The following is a 12,661-nucleotide window of genomic DNA, read 5'->3' as shown; positions in this document are numbered from 1 at the left end:
TGAGTAATGCTTTCCGCGCGGCACCGCAGGAGAGCTGCACTTGGACTGCCAATGATTTCCACGCTCTCCTCTCCAGCCGCTTCCCGCGCACCTCTGACACGCCCGCGGGACCACACCTGAGGGGGCCGGGTGTAACTCGCCCAATGTCACGGCCTCCCGGGGGTTCCCTCGCGGCGACCACTGCCCCCGGCCGCGAGGCGTCGGCGCGCCGCCGCTCCCCGTCCCTCTCCCCGCCGCCGCGGCCGAGCGCGCCGCAGCGCCCCGCGCCGCCACCCGCAGCGGCGGCAGCCGGGACCGGGGCGAGGCTCGGGGGTGGCGGGTCCCTCGGCGTGCGGTAGAGGGCGCCCCGCGTGCCGCTAGAGCGGAGCCGGGAGGAGCCTCCGGCGCGGCGCGGCCGGGGAGAGGAGGGGCGGGAGGGAGGGAAGGAGTGTGCCACGTCCTTTGCGCTGAGCGGCCAGGGAAGGCAGCCCCGCGCCTCAGCCCCACGTGTGGCGGAGCGGGGAAGTTGCCGGCGGCCCTCTCGGACTCTGCGCCTCCCTCGCCGCCGCCCGTCCCTCGGGTGAGCGCAACTCCAAGTAAGGGCGCCCGACGGCCCGCTGTCGCCCGCTGTCCCGGGGGAGGCCGGCGGGGCGGTGGGCGCGAGCTGCAGCGGCGCGCCGGAGGCGTTGGGAAGGGGGCGGCGGGGAGCGCCGGCGGGGCGCGGGTCGAGCCCGCCGTATGCCCAGGGGAGCCGCGGGGCAGCGGGCTCGGCTCCCGGACGGGCCAACTTCCTGCGGACTTCGCCTCCGAGCGCGCCTTCCCGGGGCAGCGGGAGCGGCCCGGGCTCCGGCCGCCGGGGCGCCGCTGTTCTAAGCGGAAAGTTTTAAAAGCCGGTGCGCGGGCCGGGCAGCGCGGCGGAGAGCCGGGAGCCGAGCGTGGCTCGGCGGCGGCGGGCCAGAACCGCCGCCTCAGCCGGTGTGGCGAAGCCGGGGGGCCGCGGCCGGCCGGCGGCTGCGGGCGCCCGCCCGGCGTCTGTCGGCGGGGCGGCCGGCGCGGCTGGCGGCTGGCTGCGAGCCCTGAAACGCACCCGCGGCGGGGGAGGCCCGCGGGCAGCCCCGGTCCCGCCGACGCGGCTGAGGAGCTCAGGTGTGCCGCCGGCTTAGCGGAGCGGCCGGCGCGCCGGCGAAACACACCGCTGGGGTTCGGCCCCCGGGAAGCACTGCTGAGAGATTAACGAGGGAAATAACTCCTAAAAAGACTCGCAGAAGTCTTTCAGGTTTTGTGGTTTTTGCCTTTTTTTTTTTTTTTTGCTTAGCTTCTTAATTTCGATTCCCTAGTCACGAGTACAGTCGTGCTGAGAAACGACGGAGACCTGTGGTTAAGCAGCCTCTTGAAAAACAATCCCAGGAAAGCATTAAAAGGTGACCGAGAAAAGAAATTAAGATAATCCGTTCTGAATGTAAAAATCTGGCTTTGTCCTTTTTAAGCACCGTGCCTTCATTTGTGTGTGTTTCACTCTCAGTGTGCTGACGAGTTTGCTTCATACCTTTTTGGTTCTCCTTGTTGTTGGTTACCTAAAAAACCCAAAAATATTTATTTTCTGTTATGTTTCTAAACCTTCTTTTAAAACAGTAGAGGAAATAAATGTTCCCGTGTTACAGAGATTTCCATGCCGACGTCCCCGTGCTGCCTGAAATTTGGATGAGCTCTTTTGAGTCTCTGTGGTACCACCCTGGGTTGGAACCTCCTGGGGTTTCCATGTTTCAATTTGAAAATGTGATTGTCAGTTATTTTTAGCTGTATTAAAAATTTCCTCCTTTAAATGAACCAGGAGTCTTGAAGGAATTCCCTGATGCCCTGTTTAAAAAAAGTTAAATGAGTTTCTCATTAGTACGTTTTTAATAACTTTGCTCACCCTTTCCTCTTAATTGGCTTTTAGCGGCCTATTTATAACATATAGACCTCCTAGACTGAGGTGAAGAGTCTAGTAGCTGATTTTAAACTGTTCTCAGTCTCTGTAGGTAGGAATTTCACTGGTCTTTGTCAGAGAAATGAACTGTTCCTTGTCACAGCAGTTTTAGTTTCTGCTTTTCCCCTGTTCATTGTGGGAAACAGAGAAGGGACATCTACCAGCAGGGATTTTGGGTGCAGCCATCAAATAGCCCTTATCATGTGGAAAGCTCTTGAGATACGTGTTTCTTTAGTGCCTTTTCCAACATGGACTTATACAGGTCTCTTATTCCCCTCCTGTGAGGGAGTTTGGGCATGGTGATAGAGAAGAGCATGGACAGCACTCACAGGCAGACATACAGAGATAAAGACAAGACATTTACAAAGCTGGACATACTCAAATGCTGTCAGGTTGGACATGGGGAAGCTCCCCTTCTAGGGAGTCCTTCACTTACCTCCCTTTTGGGATGTGACTGGTGTTCACAGACCTATGGCACTGACTACTTCGTGTGAGACATAAGATGCTTAGCAGTGGCCACCTGCCCTGTCTGTGGGTCACCACCTGTGCTTTGAAGCTACCCCAGAGCATCAGACTTGGGTGGAAATTGTCCCATGTGAAGTGACAACCCTTGGTCATGCTCCCTAGCTGACTGCTGCTGGTTTGGAGGTGTGTGCAGTGACACAGGTAATGGACTGCTTCCTTGCTGGTTGCTGCTGTTCTGTATGCTAGCAAAAGAAAAGCCTTTTTTTTTTCTCTTGTGTTTTTACATGCAATAAGTAGAGAGATGCTTTTGCATATATAAGATATACATGCTGATTAGATGATAATAGCTGGCTTATGGGATGGTAGATAGACACTAAGCCTTTTGGCCGTGGCACTTGATGTATAATACAGTGCAGTTTCCTTGTTAGTCTTTCTTACAGATTTTGTTCCTCTGTCATCTTTCTCCCTTGCCTATTACTTTGAAGTCCAACAAGGCTCATTCCAATGGTGTCAGCACTAACAAGAAGTAGTGGTGTAGAGGACCTGGATGAACTTCTCCATGAAGAGGCAGAGGAGACCTGTCCTGGTTCAGCAGGTAGCACTGCTGTCATGGGGACTGCACTCAGAGGGAGGTGCATTGGTCTTTTAGGAGAGAGCCAGGAGTTCTCTAACCAGGTGGCATTTTTTCACAAGGTAAGAGATCCTGAGGGATCTCCATGATTGTGCTGTTCTGTGTTGCTCCCTTTTTGTTTTGTTTTTAATTACTGTAGTATCAGCTTTCCAGTAAGTGCTCTGTAAAGCTGAGAAGTTCCCTTCCTTTCTGCTCATTATGGGAAAGTTATGTTGACAGATGTAGGCTCTGTGAGGATTTGCTGAGCTCTTAATCCTGTTTGTGGCTAATAGGCCATGCTAATGTGGAAGGGCATCTCTTTCAGTATATAAAGGTCTTAACTGCATTCTACCTTAGGGAAATGTGCTCTTAAAAAGCTGTAATTGTTTTAGCAGTAGTGGCTGAGGTTGTTGATGCAAACTCCACGAGATGCAGACTCCTCCACAGTGCAGACCTCCTTTCTCCACTGGTTTTTTTTTTGAAGCAGACTTCATATGTTTGATGTGGCAAACAGCCAGCAATCATATTTGTGAGCCCTTCAGGCACACGTGTTTCTTAAGGGGATGAAAATGTGTGATAATATTCTCTTTCTTTTCTTTTGCCTTACCACTATCTTAACTCCAGGGTCGGGATTTTCCTTTGTCTTCTACATCCAGCTTCATTTGATTTCTTGTATGCTGTTTTAAGTCCCAAAGAAGTTAGTCACTTCTTTCTCTCTTTAAAATGTGGGCTCTGTGCTTTTAAATGTCAGCGTGATGAGAAGTTTCTGACGACTTGTGTCACTAGAAGTCTCGTACTATTTCTCAAAGCTTATGCCATGCCCCAATTGAATTACTCAGTGTTAAAGTTCTGAAAGAATAAGTATAATTTTAAGTGTACTTTCAACTTCTCAGAGACTTCTGTCTAGTCCATCAGTATGCTGGTCAAAACTTAATCTAAATTAATAGTGTGCAGTGGGAGGTCTTTCCCCTGAAGTTCCATGTGAGTGTAGAAAGTGCTACTTTCCAGCCTGTGTAATTGATGTATGCTATTTAAGCAGCTACCTCATTGAAGATGAAGGCATCATTCTTGGCGTCAAAGGAATTAGCTTGTATCATTTTCTGGTGAGATTCTTTGGGGCTAAAAAGCCCCAAAGCAAAGTAACTGCTTTGAGCAAAGTAACTGCTTTCTGAGCACAGTAACTGCTCGCCTTCCTGTTTGCTTATACGCAGTATTAGAGACGTGTATGAGACAGAGATTTTTACTCCATGTTAACCAGCCATTTGGTGGAGGTGGTTGATACAATTAGACACTGAAGCTGGGTTTGTAGATGGAAAACGGGGAGTGATTTGTGATACTGACTTGCAGTATGTGAGACAACTTGATTTTTAGGTGTCTCTTGAGTGGAGGTTGCTAACAGTGCCAAAATGCTTGTCTTTTCTCCTTAATATCAAGTGCTATCTGTAACAGCTGCAAGGGAAGGCTTCTCCTGTGACCATAATGTATTCTCTCTCTAACTGATATATAAAAGCTAGACACAATAATAGGGAGACTCAGTGAATGTGTGAATCTTGAGGAATTATTTCAACAGGTGATATCAGTAAAGTTGGGCTTTGCTCATGCCTTTGCGAGTGCCTGTGGACTTCCTGAGTTGAAGGGACTTGGAAAAGAGTCTGACTGCATGCAGAGTGGGTGGGTTCTGGCCTGCTCAGGTGGGTGTTCACTTTCTGTGTTAGGGCAGAAGGTCAGAGGAGATGAGTGTACAAGCTTTTGTGAGGTGGCCATATGTGTGGTGGCAGGAGTGCTGAAACTCAGTATCAAACTTACCAGTGCCTGCAAACTAGGCTAGAAGGTGAACTTGCGGCTGGTGCCTTAAGCCTGGGTGCCAGCTAGCTGCTTATCTGCCCCCTTTCATGACATTTATTTTGTCTTGTTTGGGTTGCACATGTTTTCCATTAGACTTTTTGTAATGATCCTTTTCTTTGCACTACAGTTGTATGTATTTTTCTTTCCTTTTTACCCCCAGCTGTTCTTTGTGAGTTTGTCTGATTTTTTTTTTTGCCTTTAATTGCATTGTTAGGTTTTTTTCTCATTCTGTACACTTTCTCATGTTGTTTACATTTGTTTTTCTTTTATTCATCTTATATTTTTTCTCTTTTAACTCTTATCCTTAGAGAAACCAGTTTTACTCTTGGAGACCGGCCCTTTCTTATTGATTGCCAGGTGCTTTTATTGAGACTAATTTGCATTTTCTGCTCTTATTGTGTGAGACAGAGGACTAGTGATTTTGAGTAAAGCTCTTTCCCCAAAGGCTTTGCTCAGAAATTGTCTCTGTATTTCACAAAAAGAGTGGAAAATAAAGAGCAACATCAGTGCAAAAGCTACTTCTGCCTAAACCAATGTGTTTGTGTCTTCATCACATGAAGAGTAGAAACATGGCCTGCCCTGCTGCAGGCACAAATGACTTCTCCAGGCTGAAATGATCTGGTGAGTGAGGGGAGTGCAGAGTAATGTGACTATATTTTCTTATATGAGTACCCTTTAGACTCCGGCAGTAACAAATCCAATCCATTTTGATTGGGAATGTGTATTGCCTTGTTACTTTTGTTTACAAGCACTTGTCTAGCTGTGGTTTGTTGTTTTTTTTGTCCAGAGAGTTATAAAAAGATGTATCGAGTGAAGGCATACTGTGGTTAAAGAGTTGAAAAGCTGTGGCTGCATGATGGCAAACTTGGGAAAAAAGTGTATCAGAGCAGGTGGGTGGAAAGGCTTTAATGCTTGAACTTTTATATGCCTTCAGGCTCCTTGAGCCTTATTAATTGCTGAATGTAAGCCCTGTGCATTCGGGCCATGATGATTTTGGGCTAGAAGGATAGATAATCGTGATTTGGGTGTACCAGACTTTGGGGTGTATATCCATCTCCTCCAGCTGCTTTTGGTTTAGAAATTGGTCTTGTTGCTTTTTTACCCAACATCAGTTGAATCTTGTCTGACACTTTGGCTTTGTTTGGGTAGTTGGAAAGGAATTCTCTGACTTGGTACAGTGCATAGTGTCAGATCTGAAGAGGAGATATGCTGTATAAATCTGGTACTAAAACTCACTGAAGTGCTTTGTCTCTACAATATTTCTTCTTCATGACTACTCGCTGGTAGTTAGGAGTCAATAACATCTTGTATTTCATATAGCATCGTTGCATTATGAAAGATTTTGTGCTTGACTTTGGTGTCCAACTAGAAGGATAACAAAAATGAAGAATTGTTCAGGTGAAGCTACAGGATACAGCTTTTAGTTATAAAAATGCATCCTCACATCTAGGTTAGGTACATGACTGTCATGATACAAATAAGATTCAAGATCCCAGAGCCTTTTATTAGACCTTTCTGGTGCCAGTATAAAATATGGCTCTGAGCCTGTAGACATGCCACAAAAAGGCTCAGAGAGTTCACTTGTAGTTGGTTGTTTTTGCAAACTTAGGTCTGCTTAGAAACCAATACACTTATTGTGCTGTGTCTCGCCCACCCACCGTCCCACTGCAGCCTGCTTTGGATGGAGAACAGAGCTTAGGACAGATACTGAAGGATAAACATCTGTCTTAAGTGGCTTGAGGGGTTTCAGTGGTGATGCTGCATAGCATCAGAACAACTCAAGTTTACTGACTAGATGACTGTTTAAAGGAGTTGCTTGTAGTTATACTATTGTAATCCCTGAAATGTGTTTGAAGGCTTGGAGACATGGGGTTGTGTGGTGAAGGACTTGAGCATGGAGGAAAGAGGTGCACATCTTGTGCCAATGTTTGGGTTTGATACTATTCAGAAGTTCAGTCTGCAGAGCAAGCCTTAGCCAGTTTCCCTCCATTGTTCTAAGTCTTTCCCACAGTGGTAAGCAAAATAATTAACAGGATAGGAAACAGTGTCTGTAAAAGTAAGATTTGCTTTGAAATCTGATTGTATGAGTCTTTTACGTTTCTAGAAGTTGAAGCTGACTTCTTTCTGTTGATAGTTTATTATGTCATTGTACAGTAATCTCCAACAAACACACTTCTGCTTTTCTTTTTTAAATGACATTATAAATTGGAGAAGAGAAATGGAAGTATTTGTATATGATCATTTTATTGTTTTTTCCGTGTTTTCAATTCTAGCACTGCCTTCCTGTGGAGTTCCACAGGGATGGGTTCTGGAGCCAGTCTTGTTCAACGTTTTCATCAACAACCTGGATGAGGGCACAGAGTGTACCCTCAGCAAGTTGACTGATGACACCAAACTGGGAGGACTGACTGATTCCTCACAAGGCTGTGCTGCCATTCAGCTGGATCTCAACCGGCTTGAGAGTTGGGCAGAGAGGAACCTCATGAGGTTCAACAAGGACAAGTGCAGAGTCCTGCATCTGGGAAGGAACAATCCCATGCACCAGCACAGGCTGGGGATTGACCTGCTGAAGAGCAGCTCTGCAGAGAGAGACCTGGGAGTCCTGGTTGACAATAAACTGAACATGAGCCAGCAATGTGCCCTGGTGGCCAAGAAGGCCAATGGCATCCTGGGATGCATCAAGAAGAGTGTGGCCAGCAGGTCAAGGGAGGTTCTTGTCCCCCTCTCCTCTGCCCTGGTGAGGCCTCATCTGGAGTCCTGTGTCCAGTTCTGGGCTCCTCAGCTCAAGAGGGACAGGGAAGTGCTGGAGAGAGTCCAGCGCAGGGCCACCAAGATGATCAGGGGACTGGAACATCTTTCATACGAGGAAAGGCTGTGGGAACTGGGGCTGTTTAGTCTGGAGAAGAGGAGACTGAGGGGGGATCTCATTAATATTTACAAATATCTAAAGGGTGGGTGTCAGGAGGTTGGGGCAGCACTTTTTCCTATTGTATGTAGCAGCAAGCAGGACATTCCTTTTTTCTATAGTAGCTAGCAACAGGACAAGGGGTAATGGGATGAAGCTGGAACAGAAAAAGTTCTACATAAATATAAGAAACAACTATTTCACTGTTGAGGTGAGGGAGCCCTGGCCCAGACTGCCCAGAGGGGTTGTGGAAACTCCTTCCTCGGAGGTCTTTAAGACCTGCCTGGACATGTTCCTATATGACCTGATCTAGGTGGACCTGCTTCTGCAGGGGCGTTGGACTAGATGATGTCTGAAGGCCCCTTCCAACCCCTACCATTCTATAATTCTATGATTCCTGATTGGGAGAAAGTGGGACCTTGCTGTTCTGTGTCCCCACAGAACAAAATGCAGAAGCCAGTAGGAGAAGTAAGAAATAGAAATGAGAATCCGTTTGACTTTTCAATCCCTTGCCTTTGTTGGTAACAGGATGGGTTGTTGCTGTTGAGCATGATGATTTTTTTAGTAAAACAGAAAGTTGTTAAATCCAGCATGTGCTTAAGGGGAAGCAAGGGGAGTTCCAAATACCCGTTGAAAACTATAGGAGTAAATCTTTGGAGCAACTTCAGTAGCAAGCAGAAATATTTAAGTTGGTTTGTGTGTCTTAATATCAATCTCATCTTAGACTAATTATGCCCCTCTTAACTCAGATTGTGTGTAGCTGTACAGTGCCTTGCAGACTGACCTACACTTCTCTGCCTGCACTCTCAGATAATGAGACAGAAGTTGGATCTTCTCTAGTTTTGTTATTTTAGTGCTGTGCTAAGTTTAAAATGTGGTGCTGACAGACTGGCCTTGTTTTAGCTTAGACACAGCACCAGTCTAACCATCTGCTGCAGCTTTTAAACTGGAGCTGGTTTGCATCTGATCTTTGAACAGGAGTGAGGAAGATTGAATCTGCCTGTGGTGTACCACCCTGTCATGCCCTGTGACTAGTTCTGGTAAATCAATGCTGTTGGCTTAGTTGTTTTTTCATGTTCCCTTCCTCATTCTCTATACGTGTTCCAGAGCTGTGTAACTGACAGTGGGAGGTTAGTTTCAGCTGTCCTTTGTAACATTGAAAAACTTCTGTGGGTTTTTTTGGGTGTGTTTTTGTTGTGGCTTTTTTGTAGATTTATTGGGGTTGTTTTCTGTTTGTCTGGTTGGTTGGTTTGGAGCTTCTGGGGTGTTTTTGGAAGAAGGTAGCTGTGCTCTTGGTGCTTAAATTTTTAATAACTGGATGTGAAAAGAACCCGTTGGCCCCTAAAGTTTTGCTACTAAATGCACTTTGCTGCCCTTTGTGTTTTTGAAGGGATATAAACCTGGGTATTTTACATATCCCATGTTTCTGAACTAAATTACAGTGTGGGGGTTTTGTGAGGTACGAGCTTTGATGATAAATGCATGGTTTTTTCTCCTGTATAACTTTGTGCTGGGCACACCTGAAGGAGAAATTCAGTGTAAAGAGAGGTTGTCTGACAGTTTTGGCCTTAGTAACCCTTAGAAGCACTAGAGAGGAAGAACTGAAGGAAAGGGCTGCAATGTGTAGAGTCTGAAGAATTAACATCAGTCCCTTTTTCATTTGACGTGAGAAAAGAGGTGACTGGAGGAAGAAATCTTTCCTGAGGTATTAGCAGAGAAGCACAGACAGTATTGAGAGCCAGATAAGGCCCCACAAGCAGCAGAAGCATATTACACCGCAGAAGCTTTCTGTTCAAAAATACAGTTTAAGAAACAGTTGACAAAATATCTTTTCCAGGGGTTAAAAAGACTTCCAGTTAGTGATTCCTCTTCGTCTGCTGGCTTCAAATCTGTTTGATAATCCCCATATGATGAAATTCAAAAGTATTTTTAAGCTTAACCTTATTTTAATTAAAAGGAGGCATCATGGCAGGACATTCCACATTGCATGTTTGAACAACATACTCCATCTAGAATAAGGACTGAAAATTTTGCTGTATGGCATTTACCTACTGCTGTCTTGTGGCAAGTTTTAGTTCTTGCTGGCTTTTTTTCTTTTCTGAAAAAAGAAAATGTCACTTTCTGAAATGAACAGGTATGATTTGTTTTGCTCTGAATATTTTCATTCAGTGAATGTTTTTGTGCATTATGTGACAACAGTATGGTTCTGTGTTACTGAAAACAAAGAAAACTTTGGTTGGAGGCATATATTGTAATGTCAGTCTTTTTTCCTGTAAGAATTGCAGTAGATGCTGAAGGCTTGTTGAGCTTGAGGAGAGATACAGTTGCTTTCCAAAATAAATACTATTTATGAAAGTTTATTTCAAGTTATCTACAGGAGGGTGAACCTGCAAGGAGGGGAGGTATAATGTTTTCTTTGGAACATACTTTTGCTAAATATACTTTTAAAGGTTGTTAATCTGTTTCCTGCTTAGGTAACCAAAGAAGTCAAAGAGAGAAGGAGGTTATGGATGTATCTGTTACTTCAGTGCTGTGGTGTTTCTATGACTTCCATCTCCTACGCAGTTACAAGCTCTGCAGGAAAGGGATAAGCAACTTGTGTTGAAAACTTTCACGTTTCCTGTTTCTCTGAGAAAGCTGGTTTCTGGCTGAGCCAGTGAACTTTTACTGCTGGCCTATGTCTCTGTATTTTCCATTACCCTGGAAAATTTGTGGTCTCCACTGTTTCTGACTACCGTGGATAGTTAGTGGTCTCTTCCCTCCAGACTCACAATACTGGTAGCGTGGTGACATCAGCTATATACAAGTCCCCTCAAATTCTACTGTCCATTGTATTTCTTGTGAATAAAGTGTTGCTTTTGCAGAATTCCAGGGAGCCCTGAATGTAAAGGTATCAATTACATGTCAGCACAACAGCATCTGTCCTTGAAATTGGTTATCATTTATTTGGCATCAACGTAGCAAAGATTTGGCTGATAGCCAGAGTAAAATATTCCAGCAGAAACTGCTGCAACAGGAGCCATTTCTGAAGTGATTCTCTGAAAATCAGGTGCTCTAACATAATCTTAATAAATTTGTAAGACATTAGGAACCTTAAGCAAAAAGCCTTTCAGATTCCATGTTCTTGTCTGCTTTTGTTTCTCTCTAATGTCCATTTTTTTTCTTGTTGTTCCAGCACTCCCAAGAGGTGCATCTGAAGTTCTGGGATGTATCTATTGGTGTGATCTAATACCCTTTTTTGACTGTCCATTTCATATTCCAGCACTTGTTTACATAAAGTTTCTAAATTATGCAATCAGTGGTGGCTTCTTTGGGGAAACCTTGGTCAAATGTGAGAGAGGCAAGGCTTTCTAAACAGGAGAGTAAGAAATTATATCCCTTCTTTTGTAAAAGATAAGTGGTTTTTGTTGGCTGTTTAACTTAGTCTCTCTAATCTTTGCTTTTTCTTAGAGCATATCTAAGTAAGTTTCTCATTCCCAGAGATGTGAATGAGGTGAAACAGTAATTTCAGGAATTTCACCCCGAGGCTGTGAGACACTCCACTTGTCACGGTGTCAGTGCCAGGGCTCAGTAAATATTTTAGAGTTACCTATGGGAAATTGGAAACTGGAATCACTTTTCTGGATGATCCTTATTGTACTTGAAGGAGGTAAAGACGTAGCTCTTCTGTTTAATGGTGTAGCTTGTAATAGTCAACTGGTTGATCCTGATATCTTTTTAGAAAGGAGAACAGGAAGATCAGAGTGGAAAGCAGAAACTATGGCAGAAAGACTTGGGATGGAATCAAATGTTTACCCTCCTGTCTTTTCACTGTGGGTTTCAAACAGTCCCCATCCCTTACTCAAGTGAAAATCTTTTCACTTGCATACTAAAAAACCTCCTTTCTAGGAAAGTGTTAAGAACAATACAGAAATAAAAGTAGCTGGGAGAAAATATGCGTTGTGTTTTCAGTGCTGGGAGAAAAGCAAGTAGAATAAAGATGAAGTGGGTTTTTGAAAGGTTTTTGATTTTGTTGTTGGGTTTTGTGTCCCTGAGGTTTGAAGTCCTGTGAAGTTCAGTTTGTTTCGGATGGGGAGAGAACAATGAAAGGGAGGGAGGTCTATCATATTGTCTGCATTTTAAATAGGTTCCTTTCTGTTCGGCTAGCAAAGAAATAATAAATTTGGATTAACTCTTAACTTCATACTCTCAAAAGAAATCACAAATCTAGAGTTAAGTAATGAAACCTCTTTAGAAAAATCAATGCTACCTTTATCCAAGCTCCATTTATTCAAGAGGTCAGCTTTGTCACTGCCCTGGCATAGCTTGAATTTAATGATTAACAACTTAGTGACTGTTCATGTAACTTCTGACTTTCCATCTGGTACTTTATGTAAGCATAAGCCAAGATGATAACAGAATGCTGTAGTAGAGTGGTAGGTGCTATTTGGGGAAAAATCTCTTTCCAAATCCTATATGCAGTATGCATCAGCTCCAGTGAAACTGAGAGAAGCCCATTAAGAAATCCGATTAGCTGTCTGCTCTCTAGATGAGTTAAAATCTCCGTCCAGTGTGGTAATCAGTGATGTCTAACTGGTGGTTTATCTGGTAATAGTGCTGTCACGTTTTATAGAGGCACCTTCTGTTGCAGCACTGCCAGGCTGGTGGATTCATTTCAGCCACGTATAACATTGAGCATCAGTGATACCCTGTAGTAAATTTTAAAATCCTCTTCAGTGCTGAACCTGGCACTGTCTTGCTCTGTTGTGTCACCCTTCCATTCAGCAGATTTACTTGTGAGATCTAGAAGTGTCATGTAAGCAGTAGCATACAAGAGGAAGGAGAATGTGCTTTGTATGAAAGCAGCACTGAAAAGTGCAGCGTCAGGTTCAAGGTTGAAAGCAAAGTC

The 12,661-nt window shown here is 44.8% G+C and overlaps 1 protein-coding gene across 4 annotated transcripts in view; it reads left to right on the top strand.

Moving 5' to 3' along the window:
• Positions 1–409: 409 nt before the first annotated feature.
• SMCO4 (single-pass membrane protein with coiled-coil domains 4) overlaps positions 410–12,661 on the top strand; it is a 31,082-nt gene continuing 18,830 nt past the window's right edge. Inside the window, exons 1-2 of one of the 4 annotated variants that reach the window (XM_062020384.1) lie at positions 410–559; positions 1,317–1,400. The gene's annotated coding sequence lies outside the window, so the exon portion shown is untranslated. Of the gene's footprint in view, positions 576–1,316; positions 1,401–12,661 lie in introns of all 4 variants that reach the window. The other 3 variants (XM_062020382.1, XM_062020383.1, XM_062020381.1) reach the window with 3 other exon arrangements.

The sequence above is a fragment of the Colius striatus genome, chromosome 1, assembly GCF_028858725.1.
Source record: "Colius striatus isolate bColStr4 chromosome 1, bColStr4.1.hap1, whole genome shotgun sequence".
Taxonomy (NCBI): Eukaryota; Metazoa; Chordata; class Aves; order Coliiformes; family Coliidae; genus Colius; species Colius striatus.
Note: the sequence above shows the minus strand (reverse complement) of the source record. Positions and strands in the feature narration are given on the sequence as shown.